At 42.6% G+C, this 16,940-nt stretch overlaps 1 protein-coding gene across 5 annotated transcripts in view; it reads left to right on the top strand.

The window, feature by feature from the left end:
* The window catches only part of LOC115163580 (CUE domain-containing protein 1-like), a 47,894-nt gene that overhangs the window by 7,959 nt on the left and 22,995 nt on the right, over nucleotides 1–16,940 (top strand). Inside the window, exon 1 of one of the 5 annotated variants that reach the window (XM_029715578.1) lies at nucleotides 10,864–11,107. The exons of 3 other annotated variants lie outside the window; for them this stretch is intronic. The gene's annotated coding sequence lies outside the window, so the exon portion shown is untranslated. Of the gene's footprint in view, nucleotides 1–10,863; nucleotides 11,108–15,712; nucleotides 15,954–16,940 lie in introns of those variants that run through there. One more of the 5 variants, XM_029715577.1, reaches the window with a different exon arrangement.

Below are 16,940 nucleotides of genomic sequence, written 5' to 3'. Positions count from 1 at the left end.
AGGAACACCTTCCTAATATTGAGATGCATCCCCTTTTGCCCTCAGAACAGCTTCAATTGGTCAGGGCATGGACTCTACAAGTTGTTAAAAAGCGTTTCACAGGGATGCTGGCCCATGTTGACTCCATTGCTTCCAACAGTTGTGTGAAGTTGGCTGGATGTCGTTTGGGTGGTGGACCATTCTTGATACACGGGACACTGTTGAGCATGAAAAACCCTGCAGTGTTGCAGTTCTTGACACACTCAAATTATTGTGCCTGGCGCCTATTACCATACCCCGTTCAAAGGCACTTATGTCTTTTGTCTTTCTCATCCACCCTCTGAATGGCACACATACACAATCCATGTCTCAAGGCTTAAAATTCCTTTAAATGAACATCTCTCCTTCCCTTCATCTACACAAGGTATTCCCAAACTGAGGTACAATGCCGTCGGGGGTACGCCAAATAAAAATGTGATTCACATTTAAAAAAAATATTTATACAAATTTTTTAAATAAATACATTTCTTCACATTTTCAAACAGTCCATTTATATTTTGCAACAGGGCTATACATTTGGGTGAGGTTTTTTTATCGCCTGAGTAGCCTCGTTTCACTGCCAAAAATAAAATAAAATAGTGCTAGGCAGGGTTCCATCCCGGAAGGTGTCTCCCCCTTCCCTGGAGAACGGAGCTGGTCTCGACCCAACCATGGAGGTACGCCACTCGCCGTGGAAGTCGAAGGCAGCGTCCTATGGCAACGGGCGTCTCAATGGAGATGTTGAGCCCGGAACTGACACAGACCAGAAACAGCTTTTCCGCCCTGGATCCAGAGGTTCCGGCGCCTTCGTCCGTGGTGGCTTTTCAATCAAGATCGGATCTGGAGGTACCTGTGTCTTCGTCCTCGGCTCTGTCTCCCTCACTGGTAGCTTCTACCTCGGGTTCAGATCCTCGGAGCTCCCAGCCTCACCAGACCGTGAGGCTGCCTGAGAGACCGGCCCATAAAACATCACCAGCTGTCATCAAAGGCAGCTCTATGGTGTGTATCAGCTCGGTCCCCAAGGCAAAAACCCTGTGCTACCCAGGAGCACGAGTACAGGACATAACAAGGCTGTTTCCGACAGTTCTACCATAGATGCCGGGAGCTGACACTGTCGTAGTCCATGTTGGGTCAAACGACATCAGGAGGGCTAGCTCGGAACATTTGAAAATGGATTTTAAAGAACTGATTTTAGCATTAAAAGACTCCAAAATACAGCCAATAATTTCAGGTCCAGTACTATCGTTGGGCCGCGGGTGTGAAAGATTCAGCAGACTGCTGGCATTACACATCTGGCTAAAAGACTGCTGTAGCTCTGCTGGAGTCACTTTTATTGATAACTTTGACGCCAGGATGATTTGGATGGACTGTGTCATTCTTGTAGAGTATCTTCTGTTTCCAGAAGGACTCTGTCCATGCATTTCAAGGCTGCGTTGAAACAATGACTGGTACATGATCCAAGACCAGCTCAGTTAATCCCTACCATTGTGACAATGAGTCATCATAATGCTGCATCAAATGTACATGATCTTAGGGGCATTGGCAAACATAATGTAAGTAATTCATTAAATGTATGTACCCCTAATTGCACCGAATACATCTGTTTATCCTACAGCTATTGTAAGCAGTAGTCATGAGCCTATAAACCAGAGTTACACTGTTAGCACTGAGGCGGTGTGTAATAGTAGGAAGACCACTTTACGCAGCTCACCCTGCACTATCAGCTCCAATGTAAATAACATGAGTAAGTCTACCTCTGATAAGCTTCCCAGTAAAGCATTAAAAACAATCCCATATTAACGTATATAGCCTAAGAAACAAGGTCCATGAAGTCAATAACTTGCTTGTAAAAGATGACATTCATATTCTGACTATCTCTGAAACTCACTTAGATAATACCTTTGATGATACAGTGGTAGCAATACATGGTTATAACATCTACCGAAAAGACAGAAATGCCAACGGAGGCGATGTTGCGGTCTATTTTCAGAAACACATTCCTGTAAAGATTAGAGAGGATCTCATGTTAAATACTGTTGAAGTAATATGGCTACAGGTTCATCTGCCTCACCTAAAGCCCATTCTTGTGGGAAGCTGCTATAGACTACCAAGTGCTAACAGTCAGTATCTGGATAATATGTGTGAAATGCTTGATAATGTATGTGACATCAACAGCGAACTATATTTTCTGGGTGATTTAAATATTGACTGACTGGCTATCATCAAGCTGCCCACTCAGGAGAAACTTCAAACTGTAACCAGTGCCTCACTGGCAAACGTACTGCAAATAAAGAAATCATGTGACTAAATAAATATAAACTCCACTATGAAACAAAGATAAATTATATAAAGAATGATAGTAAAAAGCTTTGGGGCACCTTAAAACCTGTTGAGGCCAGGGGGCAGGATCTTATCCCGGTATTGGGATTCATTGTCATGTGACCATGGCGGGGAATTCAAAACTGCAAGAGTAATCATTTCAAATAATCAAATAATCAACTATTTTCCTCCATTTGAAAGATATATCTCCTAAATCTAACCACGCTGTCCGATTTTCAGAGGCTTTACGGAGAATGCATAAAGTTAGGTTATGTGATGAGAGTACATTGACAATAGCTGCGTGTAATGTTTAGCCAATTCAAAGAAGGGCATCAACAGACAGAAAACTAGCTAGAATTATGCACTTACCTTTGACAATCTGCATCAGATGACACTCATAGGACATTATGTTAGACAATACATGCATTTTTAGTTCCATCAAGTTCATATTTATATCCAAAAACAGCATTTACAGTCACGGTGAAATTCAGAATTTTTTTCGGCTCGAATGCTCCCAGTGAATCCAGCATTACAAATCACGGAATTACTATTCGAAAACATTGGTAAATTATAATATTGTCATTCAAAGAATAATATATTATCATCTCGTAATTGCTACCGAATGGCCAGATCTCAAAATAACTTTACTGGGAAATCACATTTTGCTATAAACTGGGTACTATGCTAACAACATAAGCTAAGCTATAAGCTAAGCTAAGCTATACCGTTAGCATTAGCATCATCTAATATCGATAATAACATTCTAAATATCCCCTTACCTTTGATTATCTCCATCAGAAGGCGCTGCCAGCGATCCCAGGTCCAGAACAAATGTGGTTTCTTTTGACAAAGTTCATAATTTATGTCCAAATAGTTAGCGTTCAGTAGGCTCCCACAAAATGAGGTGGGCAGTGTAAAGTCACGCCGAAAAGCTAAAAAAAACCTAGTAAATAATCTATTTATGTTTGTTCAAACATGTCAAACGTTGTTTAGCATTAATCTTTTGGTCCATTTTTAACGTGAAACATCAGTAAACATCAGTAATATTTTCACACAACCTATCAAGTGTCTAGAATAAACGATTATGACAAAGACACTCTTCTCAGATTCATGCGCAGGCGCAAAAAATGAAGTGATGACGTGTCAACTTGTAAGCATTCTAATTCGGTCTGTATTCATGACAGATGCTTCCAACAACTTTCTAAAGATCGTTGACATCTAGTGCAAGCAGTAGGAGTTGCGAACTGAATCCTTTCTCACTGTGGTATCTATAAAACAATGACACTAAATAGTACAGTCACAAAATTCTCATTTTTTTAAATCTATTTTTCACAGGTTTTTGCCTGCAATATGAGTTTTGTTATACTTACAGACACCATTCAAACTGTTTTAGAAAATTCAGAGTGTTTTCTATCCAAATCTGGTAATAATATGCATATCCTAGCTTCTGAGTTGGTGTAGGTGGCAGTTAAAAATGGGCACATATTTTTTCCAAAATTCTCAATACTGCCCCCGTAGCCCGTAGAGGTTAAATGACATTTTGGGAAAAAAGGCCAACTCGGCTCCTTAATTTATTGAATCAGATGGCTCATTCATCACAAAGCCCACTGATATTGCAAACTACTTTAATGACTTCTTCATTGGCAAGATAAGCAAACTTAGGGATGACATGCAAGCAACAAATGCTGACACTACACATCCAAGTATATCGGACCAAATTATGAAAGACAAGAATTGAACTTTTGAAATCCGTAAAGTCAGTGTGGAAGAGGTGAAACGATTATTGTTGTCTATCTACAATGACAAGCCACCAGGGTCTGACAATCTAGATGGAAAATTACTGAGGGTAATAGCAGACGATATTGCCACTCCTATTTGCCACATCTTCAATTTAAGCCTACTAGAGAGCATGTGCCCTCAGGCCTGGAGGGAAGCCAAAGTCATTCCGATACCCAAGAATAGTAAAGACCCCTTTACTGGCTCAAATAGCCGACCAATCAGCCTGTTACCAACCCTTAGTAAACTTCTGGAAAAAATATATATTTTACGGTAAACAAATTGACAACAGAATTTCAGCATGCTTATAGGGAAGGACACTCAACAAGCACAGCACTTACTTACACAAATGACTGATGATTGGCTGAGAGAAATTGATGATTAAATGATTGTGGGGGCTGTCTTGTTAGACTTCAGTGCAGCTTTTGACATTATTGATCATAGTCTGCTGCTGGAAAAATGTATGTGTTATGGCTTTACACCCCCTGCTATAATGTGGATAAAGAGTTACTTGTCTAACAGATTACAGAGGGTGTTCTTTAATAGAAGCCTATCAAATATAATCCAGTTAGAATCAGGAATTCCCCAGGGTAGCTGTTTAGGCCCCTTGCTTTTTACATTTTTACTAACGACATGCCACTGACTGAGTATAGCCAGAGTGTCTATGTATGCGGATGACTCGACACTATACACGTCAGCTACTACAGCGACTGAAATGACTGCAACACTCAATAAAGAGCTGCAGTTAGTTTGAGTGGGTGGCAAGGAATAAGTTAGCCCTAAATATTTATAGAACGTAGAGCATTGTATTTGTAACTAAACACTCACTAAACTCTAAACCTCACCTTAATATTGTAATAAATAATATGGAAATTGAGCATGCTGAGATGACTAAACTGCTTGGCGTAACACTAGATTGTAAACTGTCATGGTCAAAAAATATTGACACAGTATTAGGTAAGATTGGGTGAAGTCTGTCTATAATAAAGTGATGCTCTGCTTTCTTAACGACACTATCGACAAGGCAGTTCCTACAGGCCCTAGCTTTGTCGCACCTTGACTACTGTTCAGTCGTGTGGTCAGGTGCCACAAAAAAGGCCATAGGAAAATTGCAATTGGCTCAGAACAGGGCAGCACTGCTGGCCCTTGGATGTACACAGAGAGCTAATATTAATAATATGCATGTCAATCTCTCCTGGCTGAAAGTGGAGGAGAGATTGACTTCATCACTCCTTTTATTTATGAGAGGTATTGACATGTTGAATGGACCGAGCTGTTTGTTTAAACTACTGGCACATAGCTCGGACACCCATGTATACTCCACAAGACATGCCACGAGGTCTCTTCACAGTCCCCGAGTCCAGAACAGACTATGGGAGGCACACAGTACTACATAAAGCCATGACTACATGGAACTCTATTCCACATCAAGTAACTGACGCAAGCAGTAAAATTAGATTAAAAAAAAACAGATAAAAAACACCTTATGGAACAGCTGGGACTGTGAAGCAACACAAACATTGGCACAGACGCATACACACACACACACACACACACACACACATGCACACTAACATGCACAATACATACACATGGATTTAATAATGTAGATATGTGGTGGAGTAGGTGTGAATGTATTGTAATGTTTTAAAATTGTATAAACTGCCTTAATTTTGCTGGACCCCAGGAAGAGTAGCTGCTACTTTGGCAATGTGATACAGTTGAAGTTGAAGTCAGAAGTTTACATACACGTAGGTTGGAGTCATTAAAACTCGTTTTTCAACCACTCCACAAATTTCTTGTTAATAAACTATAGCTTTGGCAAGTCGGTTAGGACATCTACCTTGTGCATGACACAAGTACTTTTTCCAACAATTGTTTACAGAAACATTATTTCACTTACAATTCACTGTATCACATTTCCAGTGGGTCAGAACTTTACATGCACTAAGTTGACTGTGCCTTTAAACAGCTTGGAAAATTCCAGAAAATGTCATGGCTTTAGAAGCTTCTGATAGGCTAATTGACATCATTTGAGTCAATTGGAGGTGTACTTGTGGATGTATTTCAAGGCCTACCTTCAAACTCAGTGCCTCTTTGCTTGACATCATGGGAAAATCAAAATAAATCAGCCAAGACCTTAGAAAACAAATTGTAGTCCTCCACAAGTCTTTTCATCCTTGGGAGCAATTTCCAAACGCCTGAAGGTACCACGTTCATCTGTACAAACAATAGTACGCAAGTATAAACACCATGGGACCACGCACCCGTCATACCACTCAGGAAGGAGTCACGTTCTGTCTCCTAGAGATGAATGTACTTTGGTGCGAAAAGTGCAAATCAATCCCAGAACAACAGCAAAGGACCCTGTGAAGATGCTGGAGGAAACGGGTACAAAAATATCTATATCCACAGTAAAACGAGTCCTATATCGACATAACCTGAAAGGCCGCTCAGCAAGGAAGAAGCCACTGCTCCAAAACCGCCATAAAAAAGCCAGACTACGGTTTGCAGCTGCACATGGGAACAAAGATCGTACTTTTTGGAGAAATGTTCTCTTGTCTGATGAAACAAAAATAGAACTGTTTGGCCATAATGACCATCGTTATGTTTGGAGGAAAAAGGGGGAGGCTTGCAAGCCGAAGAACACCTTCCCAACCGTGAAGCACGGGGGTTGGCAGCATCATGTTGTGGGGGTGCTTTGCTGCAGCAGGGACTCGTGCACTTCACAAAATAGATGGCATCATAAGGAAGGAAAATTATGTGGATATATTGATGCAACGTCTCAAGACATCAGTCAGGAAGTTAAAGCTTGGTCGCAAGTGGGTCTTCCAAATGGACATTGACCCCAAGCTTACTTCCAAAGTTGTGCAAATTGGCTTAAGGACAATAAAGTCAAGGTATTGGAGTGGCCATCACAAAGCCCTGACATCAATCCTATAGACAATTTGTGGGCATAACTGAAAAAGCGTATGCGAGCAAGGAGGACTACAAACCTGACTCAGTTACACCGGCTCTGTCAGGAGGAATGGGCCAAAATTCACCCAACTTATTGTGGGAAGCTTGTGGAAGTCTACCCAAAACATTTGATCTAAGTTAAACAATTTAAAGGCAATGCTACCAAATACTAATTGAGTATTCTGACCCACTGGGAATGTGATGAAAGAAATAAAAGCTGAAATAAATCATTCTCTCTACTATTATTCTGACATTTCACATTCTTAAAATAAAGTGGTGATCCTAACTAACCTAAGACATGGAATTTTTGATATGATTAAGTTTCAGGAATTGTGAAAAACTGAGTTTAAATGTATTTGGCTAAAGTGTATGTAAACTTCCGACATGATCTGTACCTAACAATATAAAACAATACACATAAAAAGGAAGAAGTTAAGAAATATTAGAATGTTATTATTGTACCCTCTAAGTGACCTAGGCCTACACTCTGGCCTATCACTTGACATGTTAATGGAACGTGTGTATGTGGTATGTAAATTAGGGATCAGCCGTGTATGCCAAAGGCAAGAGTTGGGAAAGAGAACTGGGGCCTGATTGGGGTTCAACTCCACAGGAGCTGCACTTCATTCAAAATTAATGTGTGATCAAAGGCATTTGCCGTTCTGGTTCCTCCTTGTCCATTAAAACTCCATATTTCTCAGGTCCCACTGCTTACTGTGACTGCTGAAAGCCTTTGTGCTTCTGATGTGGAGGAGGCAGTTGGAGCCAGACATGTCAGACTGTGTGATTTATTACACACTACCTCGCTATCACTTGGTCTTGGCTCCTCTTCCCTGTCACTTCTGTCATCCTGTAGCCAAGATGTTGTGGTTGGCCAGGCCTGTAGGAGCAATGTGCAAATTATGCAGCGTTGTTGAATGGAACCTTTCCTTTTTTATTCCGGAAACCTCTTTTTAGGTCCTCTGAATAATGACAAAAATCTTTAGAATCCTGTTAAATGAACTAGATCTGTCTGATACTTCTACGGAATTTACAGTTATGTGTTACGGTGTGCATGGGCGAAATTTTGGCAAATGGGACAACGTGTCTAGAAGTCTCTTGTGAATGTCTCACTCAATAATGTATTGACTGAATGTCTGTGGCACACTGTCCATACTGTCTATACACACCATTATATGCATACATATTTATATTCCGCACTCTGACATTGCTCGTTCTGATATTTCTTTCTTTTTATTTTGGGGATTTGTGTGTATTGTTAGGTATTACTGTAGTATTAGAGCTAGAGCTAAAAACATAAGCAATTCACTGCACCTGCGATAACATCTGCAAAATATGTGAACTCAACCAATAACATTTGAGTTGATCCCATATCAAGACCCCAGGTGATTGTCTCAGAGTGTTAAGCAATGACCTTTCTCTCGACAACATCTCGCCCCCTCCTCGCTAAAGGCGTAACTGTCTTCTGCTTCTGTTGTGGAAGGGTTATCTCATCTGACAACTTCCTGTTTCCCATTTCCTCACAGTGATTGAGGCCCTCTCTCTGTGGCACCAAAGCCTCACCAAATCAATGGTGGCCAATTATTTCCCAAAAAACGTTATTAGGTTTCACAATAGATAACAGGCCTTATATTGTTTTTTATTGATTGCATCACATGCAATGACTTGTAGCTGTTACCCTTTTCAGGGATGGATGAGATTTGATTTAGACTACTATGCCATATAAGAGTTATTGAAAAATAATAATGCTACAAACCTAATAGCCAGGTAAATAGATGATTGCAGGGATGGTGTGCATAACAGATCACAGTGAAAATATGATTACACTGAAAGGCCTGAAACTTGTACATCAAAGCAACATGACTGAATAAATGTTATGTTTATGGATTAGTCTTCAGTACAGTCAGGCCATGGCCGGATGCTCCTATTGTAATGCTACACGATGCTCTGTTGTGCTAATGTGGATAGGGATAATGTCTGGGTCAGGCTCTGTTGAAATAGACCCTTTCTGGTTGCTTTTGGGCTCCTTTGTCAGCTGTGAAAACAAGATGAGATGGGAAGAGGTCTTGTTTGCAGAGGAGCACAGAGTCCACTCCCTGTCCCATGGAATCACCCCTATTGGAAGTCTGGGGGCCACTGGGCTTGGCGCCACTGTGAGTTCATTGTGTGAGGCTAAGTTAATACACAAACTAAACGTAGACTTGGACGGATTTGAGAGTGAGGGCCACCATATAGTTTTACTTGGTACTTGGATGTATTCCCTGTGGTCCTCATGCTTCTTTAATATCTACAGATGTTTTGAACGGTCAATGAATTATTTGAATCAGACTTCACTCTTATTAGTACATTATTGTATACCATTGATCTTCTGCTTCTTTATAAGCAGCTTTAGTGACTGAGTCGGGGTTGACGCTACTGCCCCAAGCACTGGATTCAAAGCCTGCTTTTCAAAATGTTGTTTTTAAGAGCTGCAGCATCTGGCTGTCGTGCTTGGCCCGCAGGCAGAATATGATCCCTTTTTTAATTCACATCATGTGCACAATCTGAGAACACTTGCTTTACCTTAGACACAGTAAAGAGAAACTAATGTGTGCATGCCGTGTGTATGTTTTTAAATTCTCAAAATAGCAATGTATGTGTGCCTGTGTGCAGCTTTTGCCCTCTGACATGGCTGTAGCTAGGGCTGGTGCTATTAATGTGGAACTGTGTAGCCTAACCGGTGGTTCTGGGTGAAGACTGTCATGAAAATAAAACTACCCCTTATAACCGTTTTATTTTTAGTGGGATGAACAGCTGACTGAAGACGGAACCGCCAGGCATTCGTGTGGATGAGTTTATTTCTGCTGTTACATGGACTCTACAAGGTGATGAAACTTTGTTGCTCCTTGCTGAAACAAGCAAGGTGTTGTAACAAACACCCCCCTCCCTGCAGCAGCAGAACAGTCAGGAGCGGAGGAGGAGAAAATGTGTTTTTTATGGTGACTGCGGTCATTTGGCTGACCATTAACCGTCATCCAAAATTCCATGACCGTCACAACCCTAGCCAGAGCCGGCTCTAAGGGATGGCAAAGCTGGGCATGGACCCCCCCCAGATAGAATTTGTGCCCCCCCCCCCACACACAAAGTTTTGTTCCCTCATGAACATAACAAATTATATATGAATTACGGTTTTGCCAATGTAGAGAACATTGTCAGGCCTGACGGTAGCGCAGACCGGGACAGCGGCTATGCTGGGTGTGTGCTCATGATCTGAGGAGGGGGATGTAATAGTGTCATATTTAGTAGTTAAATATGAAGGATTTTTTTTCTCAGAGGGAAAAAGTTATTCACTTTTCCAGACAGCTACAGCTAATAATAGGCTAGCTAGTAGCTACTAGCTTCGTTAAGTGTTGGTAGCGGCGAGCTGAATAATTATAGCTGGTTAATCAGCATGGATATACAAAAATGTCTGGGCACTGCCAAGAGGACCATCATGTCGAGTGCGATGCCAAGCTCACATAGCAGCCTGCTGGCCCGACCACCGAGGTTGAGGATCCTAGCAGCCCACGCTGCCTGTTGACCAACAAGATCTAAACGAGCCAGGGCCTAGCACCAACAGTACGAGGGTAACATCACAATAAGCACCTGCACCTCCGTTACCCCAGCCACTAGCACCTGACGACCTGTTGGATCTAACCAAAACTGAACCAGGGGTAGCAGAGTTTATTGGTTCTTGCAAAGTGAAATCGAACCACAGCTAGCAACAACAAATGGACTTTGCTCAGTGTTGTTCAAAGATACGGCAGGTCTTTGTCAGCAATGCCGACTGTGCTGTTGGCACTGAAACATGGATTTGTGCGAAAAGTTAAATTCCTTCACTCGGAAGAACGTATAGCAGTGAACACAGATGCAGCATGTTACATCAACGAAAAGCCCAGATTGTCCAACTGGCATTTTGAGAGCGACCTAACAAGTACATTTCGTCAGGAAGGAGAATAAAATCAAGCTTCTCATGAGGTTCAACACCGCATGGAGGAGGCTGCAACTCATCTAAATAGTAAAATACAACCTTTATGCCCCTGGCCGCCATGCCAGAATTATAAATTAATTTGTTTTCCCTCACTGGTTGTTTGGCGGATTTAAAAAAAAAATGTAATGTATAGTTTAGGCATTTTGCTTTTTACTTCAATGTATCTTTTAGATTTATCTGTGATTCTTAATGCAATTTCTTGCTTTTGCGGATCTAATTGCTTTTGATAGATATAGTGCTTTGCGTTATTTGACCGGTATAGGGACAATGACCATTAGTTGTGCTCTAAAATTGATAAAGCATCTAACGTTATCTTTTCATTGTGCTGACTCGTTCTGTCCATGGTTCTGAATCAATGATTACGGTCTGTGGTGTTTTAATGTGCATATCTTGGGCTACTAGTCTTCGTGGGGCTTCTCTTCAACATTACATGTGTATATGGCTGCATTTCCGATAGACCTCCATTTTGTATGTATGACCAATACTGTGCGTAGCCTAGTAAAACAAGTAGGCAAACTTTCCCTCTTATCATTCATTTGCATTACATAGTCATTGTGTGATGGGCTACTGTAAAAGTGATGTCATTGTGCACAATAATTAGCTTTTATGAAAATATTGTGTACCTGGAGGAGTGGCGGCTTGGTTATGGTCATTGCGCAGTGTCACAAATTCGACAGAAATGTAGCCTATATAGTTATTATTGTAGTTTAAGCTATGAAGCCTGTAAGAATCCTGTCGCGCTGATCTGTGGCGTGTTTGGTAGGCGCAAATGATGTGTAGCTACGGCTGCATTTTTGGATACACATGCAGTAGTGGGGCGCATATCTTGTGTAAAGCGACGGTTGTTTGATGTGTACGGCTACATTTCAGGATATTTTTGTACTTTTGAACAGTAGTAGGACCAATCTATCTTTGTGTTATTCGGGCTCTGAATCAATTTTAGGCATGTCTTCCTGGAGCTGGGTCTGGCACTAGCTGGGTCTGGCACTAGCTGTAGTCTAAGTGGGTGTCTTGGATCTATCTGGCTATCTGGCTCTCTCATGCAGATGGCTGGCATAACAGCCGTTGCATCCTGAGAGCTAATAAGGGTGAGTTTATTGTCGGGCCTTGAGAGTGGGGGAGGGGGATTTCCATCTCTGCCTTAGTCTGCCTGCCCCTCTGAAGAAAAGTGGGCCTCACTCTCTTCAAATGGCTGTTGAACACATGTGAAAGGCACAGGGCAGGACTGTGAACTAGCTGGTCTTGTTGGGAGAATGAATGGCAGAGCATGGATGGAGGGAAGAGACTATAGTTAGACTAGCCAAGGCTCAATGGACTTTCAGTCACGTGTCTGTGAAGATGTAGGCCTTTAGAGTATTGACACAGACAGTCTTACCATTTCTGTGGGAGATTTAGTAAGGTACTACAGAGAAGATTTTCATTATTGTGTTTCACTGTCACTTATTGAGAGTGGATTTATCATCGCTGAAATTATATTTCCTCCCGTAAATTAGAGATGTATAAATGGAGCTTTCTGGCCCTAAATAATGTGATAGTCTAGCAGCAGTGGTCAACACAGGAGATTAGAATGTCCCACCTACAGTAGGATGGCCCCAGATGGAATGCAGGGGTCTGGTTGTCATGGGGACAGACAAGCCTGGGACTCGTAATCGTGTTGGGAGATGGAGCCTACCATCTGAGAAGACTGTTACCCTTGAGTAATGAGATCTGTTCTCCACTACATAGATAGGCTATTTAGAGAGGAGATGAATTTTATAATTTTTGTATGTATTTTTCTGTTCCTACATATTGAAACCAGATTAATTCATGATCATCCCCTCCTCCATTTTCTGCTTAACTGTGTTAATGTAGGCCAGTTTAAAGGGCTCCAGCATCAAAGTGAATGACTGGCTGCATTTAGTCATTCAGAGTCTGTTGCTCCACATAGTTACTTTAGATAAGTGTAATCTATCAGATGGTGACTTCCTGGTACTCTATCGAAGGCTAATGTCTTTTTTCTTCTTACCTGCTCTAGCACCGTGAATATGATGGATGGAAGGTAAGCCCAGCTCTGTTGACCAGGGCTGTGCTGCTGTTTCCTTTTTGTTCACTGTGTGTTGGGAGACAGCCACCACCACACATACAGGCCCAGGAGGACGAAGAACAATGGATTCCATGCTAAATATAGCAGGTTCTTAGGTGCAGATGAATATGGTCTGTGAAGAGGTCTGTGTGTGAGGGAGAGCGGAGTCCAGGGCTGGGCCTGGGTTCTGTGCTGAGATGCACACTCTTAGGCCTTGATATACATAATCAACTTTCTGCAAAGAAATATGCAGTTTTCCATAATCTTGGGCTGCTGGTACAGAAATAGGGATGATGAGCTCAAAAGAAGGAAGCTATAATATGTATTTTCGATAGGGAAGTGTTTACAAATCGGGGGCGATTTTGGTCCCATAATGCTGACAAAGTTATTCTACATGTATTTTTATAGCCCGGAGATGGATCAGATGCATAATTTATAATATTATCAGCATCGTTTACTGGAAAGTTGGGGGATTGATCCTTTGTAGTCATCCCTGATTGTATCCAAGCGTTTAGTAGTCATAAGGAATAATTATTATGATGTTTCTGGCATGATAATGTGAAGACATGATAAGGTGTTCTATCATAAAGCGCTTTATCATATTGTCTGACATCCTGTTTCCTGGCTGGCCAGTGACGTCCTTGCCTGGGGAGCCCAGTGTCCCAAGCTGCCGGCGGGAAGGTAACTCGCCCTTTCAGCAGCACGTACTCTGTACGTTCGAATGTGACCTCTACAGACCAGACCAAGCTAGCTAACAAGCTTGTGTGTGCAGTGCAGCACTAGTTAAAAAGACGTCTTACCTTTTTGTAGTTAATCAATCCTGTAATGTCCTTAATTTAACTAGCATTAAACAAGTTAATACATTCTTCTCTAATTAAACATCTCTCTCTTTAATTTCTGAATCACGCTTGTAATGTTGTCAGTAGGCTACAGTAACCTATGTTTCAGAGGGGGATGGGAAGGTAAGGGGGATACCTAGTCAGTTGTACAACTGAATGCGTTCATCTGAAATGTGTCTTCCGCATTTAACCAAACCCCTCTGAATCAGAGAGGTGCAGGGGGCTGCCTTAATCGACATCCACATCATCGGCGCCCGGGGAACAGTGGGTTAACTGCCTTTCTCAGGGGCAGAACGACTGATTTTTACCTTGTCAGCTCGGGGTTTCGATCATGCAACTTTTCAGTTACTGGCCCAGCACTCTAACCACTAGGCTACCTAGGAAGCTTACACAAACACGCGCACACACACTGCCAAATATTTTCAGCTGGCAGGCAGACGCTGCAATACGTTTCTGAGTGACAGATGAGGGCTTTGCATATGCACTTTGTTGCCATTTTTGTGGGACAAGAAAAAAATGCCTGGAACATAAAATAACATTATTAACCGGTTCCCATGCTCTTCAAATAAAGGTTATGTTCTGGAACAGTATAGATCACTTTCGTTTCCGGTTCTGATTCGGTTTATCTAATCATTTTCAGTTTTTTGGTTCTGTTCCCTGAACCGTTCCAACCCCTGGCTCCTATAAACTTGACGCTGGTGCTCATGGGTCCTGTTACAGCTTGGACTTTAGCAAGTATAGCTTGTTAGCATGTAGGACACACCGATTTGTGTCACCTCGTTGGTCAGTATGTGTTACGTCTGTGCTGGTTGCCATCTCCTTGATGGGAAGGTGTTTCACCTGTGGTGGCCCAGGTGCTATTTAAGAGTGGCTGGCTTAGTGCTCCAGTTGTCATGAGATAAGTAGAGGGTCAACACCTTTAGTTCACTCTCCCTATTTGATTTCTAGAAAAACATTCCTTTGTCTGATTTCCCAGATTTTTGTTTTGCTCCACCTTTTTGGTTTGCTTCCTGTCATCAAGTTTGGTTTGGGTGTTTATTTTGTTTGCCTCTTCTTGATCAAACGTACTGGGCAGTCATGGAGGGTGTCTTTTTAGTTTCCAGTTGTTGTTGCTAGTCAACTTTCAGTGGACACTCCCATGAGTGTCTTTCAGAACCCCTCCTAAAACCCACCTGTTTTGTTGGGTTGTTGTCAGGGACTCTTTTGTTAGTTCCCCTTTGTGTATGAGCAACATTTTTTGGTTTCCTTGCTGGGGAATGTAACAGTCCTTTTACATGGAAATGGCCTGCCTTCCCTCTGACTGTCTGCTGCAGAGAGGATGCACAGGACACCAGGTGAAACTTAGTTATGTGCAGCACTGGTTTCAATTGTCCTCTTGAACAATGCCTTTTGAGATTAGGTGCCTTCCTTGGGATAATCCACTTAACAGCAAAGTTTCCACAACCGTGAGAAGACCCGCTGTCTCAGTCTCACACGCACACACTATCATCAGTGCCAAGGCAAGATGACCCTGTTTACATCAGAGCCAGTCTCCATGTAAAAGAGAGGAGGGCGAAGTGACGGACTCTGTCTGTGCTGCTGGACGGGGCCTGGCACTGCCATGTGGGTTGGGCTGGCACTGGATGCATTGTTCCCCCATCGTAGCCAGGGATTTCTCTTCCCAGCACTACAGGGACAGAGAAGAGGGAGGGCAAGGGGGAGAGTAGTGATAGCTATTAGCCAGAGCATCGAAAGGACACTCCAGTTCCTCTCAGAGGACCCTTACATTTTTGGAATTCTGTTTTTTTCCCTCTTCCCCTTGGCCCCTTTCTTGTAATGTAAACCAGGATGAGGAAAATCCAGGTACTTGGACCCAGAGATGACTCCTAGCTATAGTCCTAGTCAGGGATTCTGGCACTTGTCAGGGATTCTGTGAACTAAACCGTCACTGCAACTCTGCTCTCTGTTTCAACTGTGGAGAGGTAACCTGAAGGTAAAGGATCTTGTTTCCTATTCTAGTGTTTACTCTACGTAGCATTAACTTTTATAACTAGCAATGTAAATACACTACATGGCTGCTCGTCGAACATCTCATTCCAAAATCCTGGGTATTAATATGGAGTTGGTCCCCCCTTTGCTACTATAACAGCCTCCACTCTTCTGGGAAGGCTTGCTTCCATTCAGCCACAAGAGCATTGGTGAGGTTGGGCACTGATGTTGGGCGATTAGTCCTGGCTCGCGGTTGGCATTCCAATTCATCCCAAAGGTGTTCTATGGGGTTGAGGTTAGGGCTCTGTGCAGCCCAGTCAAGTTCTTCCGCACCGATCTCAACAAACCATTTCTGTATGGATCTCGCTTTGTGCACAGGGGCATTGTCATACTGAAACAGGAAAGGGCCTTCCCCAAACTGTTGCCACAAAGTTGGAAGCACAGAATTGTCTAAAATGTCATTGTAAGCTGTAGAGTTAATATTTCCCTTCACTGGAACTAAGGGGCCTAGCCCGAACCATGAAAAACAACCCCAGACCATTATTCCTCCACCAAACTTTACAGTTGGCACTATGCATTGGGGCAGGTAGCGTTCTCCTGGCATCCGCCAAACCCACATTCGGACTGCCAGATGGAGAGGTGTGATTCATCACTCGAGAATGCGTTTCCACTGCCCCAGAGTCCAATGGCGGTGAGCTTTACACCACTCCAGCCAATGCTTGACATTGCGCATAGTGATCTTAGGCTTGTGTGCGGCTGCTTGGCCATGGAAAGCCATTTCATGAAGCTCTAGACGAACAGTTCTTGTGCTGACGTTGCTTCCAGAGGCAGTTTGGAACTCGGTAGTGAGTGTTGCAACCGAGGACAGACGATTTTTACGAGCTGAACCAAGGATAGACAATTTTTACGGGCTACACGCTTCAGCACTCGGTGGTCCCGTTCTGTGAGCTTGTGTGGCCTACCACTTTGTGGCTGAGCCATTGTTGCTCCT

The sequence above is a fragment of the Salmo trutta genome, chromosome 26 (genome assembly GCF_901001165.1).
Source record: "Salmo trutta chromosome 26, fSalTru1.1, whole genome shotgun sequence".
In the NCBI taxonomy this organism is placed as follows: domain Eukaryota; kingdom Metazoa; phylum Chordata; class Actinopteri; order Salmoniformes; family Salmonidae; genus Salmo; species Salmo trutta.
This window is presented reverse-complemented; position numbering and strand designations above follow the sequence as displayed.